The sequence below is a fragment of the Somniosus microcephalus genome, unplaced genomic scaffold, assembly GCF_052327205.1.
Source record: "Somniosus microcephalus isolate GS21.2 unplaced genomic scaffold, FLI_Smic_1.0 unresolved_chr9, whole genome shotgun sequence".
NCBI classification, from domain to species: domain Eukaryota; kingdom Metazoa; phylum Chordata; class Chondrichthyes; order Squaliformes; family Somniosidae; genus Somniosus; species Somniosus microcephalus.
Genome location: NW_028225187.1, coordinates 8,990,922 through 8,995,412, shown reverse-complemented (window position 1 = coordinate 8,995,412; position 4,491 = coordinate 8,990,922). Strand labels below are relative to the sequence as shown.

The 4,491-nt window shown below is 44.6% G+C and overlaps 1 non-coding gene across 1 annotated transcript; it reads left to right on the top strand.

Moving 5' to 3' along the window:
• Nucleotides 1-543: 543 nt before the first annotated feature.
• On the top strand, nucleotides 544-615 carry trnat-cgu (transfer RNA threonine (anticodon CGU)). The gene has a single exon. It is a non-coding gene; the product is annotated as a tRNA-Thr (tRNA).
• Nucleotides 616-4,491: the final 3,876 nt, after the last annotated feature.

Here is a 4,491-nt window from a genome sequence, read left to right as displayed (position 1 = left end):
GGGAAAACCTTTACACAACAGAGAACATCTTTACGCAACAGTGAACAACTTTATATGACGGGGAACACAACAGGGAATTTCTTTACAAAGCAGAAAGCACCTTCATGCAAGTCTATCTCCTCATCTCAGTCTCCGTTTCCCTGTCTGTCTACAAACCCTCTCTGTTTCTCTCGAAGTCTCGGATTTCTCTCAGTCTCTGTCTCTCCCTTGTGTTATTCGGTCTGTCTCTCTCTCTCTCTCTCTCTTGTTTATCCAGTGTATTTCTCTATCCCTCCCTTTGTGTGGCGAGAAAGACCCTTGCAATTTTCTGTGTGTCATTTTGTGTCTGTCCCATTGTCGGTGGAGTAATACTGAGTGTCCTTGTGAAATTACGCAGCCATGTGAGCCTGCCAACACGGGTGCTGCGGGGTCCGGGTCTCTGGGCTGTTTGACGGCCATGCTGTAGCTTTCAACACAGCCTGGATGCTGAAATTTGTCTCGCTGACACACAGCACCGTGGGGCATCGGAAGCTAAACACCAGCCGGCAGTTTGCACCAGCCGACAGCAGAGTGGCGCAGCGGAAGCGTGCTGGGCCCGTAACCCAGAGATCGATGGATCAAAACCATCCTCTGCTATTAACATTCTTATTTACACCAACAATAAAAACCTCTTTTGCTACACACAATCAAATCGCACTGATTTTATCACACTTTACTTACAACATCTTCCTGCTTGCAATGCACAACAGGGATAAATTATTAATTAAATTTACAAAGGGTGTGTTCCAACAAAGATCTATTTGTCAGTGTTGCCCTGTGAACAGGTAGCTTCTTCTGATCTAGTGGGTTGCATCAGAAGAGAGTTTGCCGATCACGAATTTAATTTCCTTTTGTTTCCCCTTTTATTTGCAAGACCAAGCCACTTTTCAATCACCAGTCACTAGTTTCAGATTCCAGATATAGTCGATGTGGTAGCGTGGCCGAGCGGTCTAAGGCGCTGGAGCAAGATTCCAGTCTGTTCGGGGGCGAGGGTTCGAATCCCACTACTGCCTGATATTGATGCATTCGTAAATTTCGTCGCTTGGCCAACAGCCGTAAACCGTGCAGGCACGGCGGTTTTGTTCAGTATTTTGTCACATTTTCCTTCAGTTGTTATTGGCAGATAGATCTGATTGCAGAATTTCCTCTTGTGCATAATTGGCCTGAACACCGTCCCGAACACTACAAACACCGCCACCCAACCAACTGAATTCAGCTCGTTCACTCACTCGTCTCCACACCTGCTGCCTCTCACTTATTCAGATATGCACCACTTTTACAATTTTGTTTCTTCCATTTCTTACAATCTACCGACCGCGCCCCCCATTGCTGTCAAACTCGCACCCACCATCTCTCCGTCGTTTCCCCGTTCGCCCTTCCAATCTTGCCGGCTCAACAGCCCCTCCCATTTGTTCCTGTGCTCCAATCCGATTAATGTAACACGAGTATCTTTTGTTCAATCTAACCTATCCAGACAGTGAAAGTTACATTGAGGCATGGTTAAGAGAAGATCCATTCTGTAAAAAAAAGGGTGGGTGGGATCTGGACTCTGACTTCAGGATGTGAGTCAGATGTGTTTTTCATACCATTAGTCTGAGGAAGTTGTGATTCGCTGGGCAAACTTTTCCTATTGTTCTCTCCTCATAATTACGAAATATTTCAGGCTCAGTGCGTCAGGTTTTATTTATCACACTTTACGCTTTACTTACAACAACTTCCTTCTTGCAGTAAAAACAAGAACCTGTCACACAACTTACAAATAACTTTATTCGCAACAACACAGCCTTGCAACACAGTGGGTTGCATCAGAAGAGAGTTGCCGACCACGAGTTCAATTTCCTTTTGTTTCCCCTTTTATTTAAAAGACCAAGCCTCATTTCATTCACCAGTTACTATTTTCAGATTCCTCAACCAATTGCTGTGGTAGCGTGGCCGAGCGGTCTAAGGCGTTGGATTTAGGTTTCTGTCTCTTCGGAGGCGCGGTTCAGAATCCCACCGCTGCCAGTTATGGTTGAATTTATAAATTTCGTTTCACAGAAAGCGTTTTTCTATGCAGGCCAGACAGTTTTGCCAATATCTATATCATTTCTAAAACTTTCGATGCTATCATTTCTGTTCACGCACACGTCTCCACGTGCGCTGTATCTCACTTACTCAGATTCCACCACTTCTTACAATTTTGTTGCTCCTTGCTGCCACCATCTCACCGCCGCTTCCCTGTTCGCCCTTCTAAACTTCCCGGTTGAACAGCACCTCCCCTCTGCTCCTGCGCTCCATTCCGATTATTATATCACGAATATATTCTCAAGCTGACACAGAGGGAGAAATAGACTGGATTTTAGGCGGTTTTATTTTTCCAGAGAGCAGTAATGCGTTGCACTCCGGTTATGTGGGAGCTGACTCTCTGTTCGCCTTCAAGAAGGATGGGAAAAAACATGGCAGATGGAAGTTAATGCAGAGAAGTGTGACGTAATATATTTTGTTAGGACGAATGAGGAGAGGCAAAATCAACGAAATGGTAGAATTTCAGACGGGTGCATGAACAGAGAGACCCGGCGGTGTATGTGCACAAATCTTTGATGCTGGCAGGACACGGCTGTTAAAAAGCACATGGGAACCTTGGCTTTATCAATAGAGGAATAGAGAAGAAAACTAAAGAAGTTATGCTAAATCTTCCTAAAACACTGGTTACCCTCAGCGGGACTATTGTGTTCAATTATGGCATACACTTTGGGAAGGATGGCTAGGCCTTGGAGAGGGTGCAGAGCAGATTTCTAGAATGGTACCAAGTTATGTGGAGAGATTGGAGCACCTGGGATTGTTCTCCTTAAAGCAGAAACGGTAGAGATTTTCAAAAACTTGAAGTGGTGTGATAGGTCAAGTAGGAAAACTATTTCCTCTGACAATTGGAAAGGTAACCAGAGATAATAGATGTAATATATACTGGCGTGCAGGCGCTTGTTAAGTGCAGGAACACATTACCTAAAATGGTAGTGGAGTCGGATTCAAAGCAACTTCAAAAGGCAATTGGACATGTTTTTGAACTGCAGGCTTGTGGGAAAAACGGTGGGGTGTGGGATGAAATTTGACAGTTCTTTCGAAGAGCCGGCACAGGCATGACAGTCTATGACTTTAACTCCTCCATAAGGTTAAAGGACTACATGCGCTCTACTCTCAGTCTACTATTTTTCCTATAGGGACGAGGCCAAATATTTCCAGAAGACGTCCTTCTCATTTCCCCTTCCACTGTTCCTGACGATGCCAGAATTCTTCTCTTCACCCACAGTTGCTTCAGGAGCTCCTTCTTCAGCACATACTGAGAAAACACAGGGAGATCAGAAAGAAAAGGCTGCCAGGTCTTCTCTACTGCATTACAATATGGTACCAGTAGGGGATATAGCTCAGTGGTAGAGTGTATGCTTCGCATGTATGAAATTCTCAGTTCACTTCCCAGCATCTCCTAAATGTTGTTTTCTGCAAAATGTTGTTTTAGGCGTTCCAGAATCTGAGGCCTCGGTTAAACATTTTTTCCAGTCCTTAAAATCTATCGACCGCACCACTCATGCTGCCACTCTCGCAACCACCATCTCACATCCACTTCCCCGTTTGCCCTGACCGACTTCCCTGTTGAAAAGCGCATCTCATCTGCTCCTGTGCTCCAATCCGTTTAATATAACAAGAATAACAAGAACCAGGGCAGCACGGTGGCATAGTGGTTAGCACCTGTTACATCACAGCGTCAGAAAATCCAGTTTCGAATTCGGCCTCATGTGACTGTTCTGTGTAGAGTTTACACATTCTGCCCGTGTTTGTGTGGGTTTTCTCCGGGTGCTCCGGTTTTCTCCCACAGTCCAAAAGATGTGCGGGTTAGATTGATTGGCTATGATAAATTGACCCTTAATGTGAGGGGGATTAAATACGTGGGGTTACAGGGATAGGGTGGGATATGTGCCGGTGCGGGCTCAATGGGCCGAAATGGCCTTTATCTGCACTGTGGGGTTTCTGTGATTTTCTAAATATATTATCAACCTGTCAAATCTACACAGGGAACGTTACTTTAAGACAACGATAGGAGAAATTACACAGGTGGCGAGCTGGACTGTCTGTTCAGGATGAGGTTTAGCTTTGTTTTTCATTCCTTTAGTCTGAGGAACTTGTGATTGTGAGAGCAAATATTTCCTATTATCTATTGTATAAAAATGGAGTTCTTGTTTCCGTGAAATGGACAGTGGTGAGCAGACTGCTGCTGCCTTCTTGCTTCCAATGGGAACAATCGCTTCAGCGATCAGTCTCATGCCTGGCACCCTGGATAATTTACTTCCCTTTTACCAATATTCCAAGTGCGGCTTTCTTGCCATTAAAATACACCTGGAAAATCGGCGACAGTAGATAATCCATTCTGAACATCATTTTCTACACTTTCCTCAGTTTATCAATTTCATTGATAAGAACGGAAAGATTTGAAGCAACAAC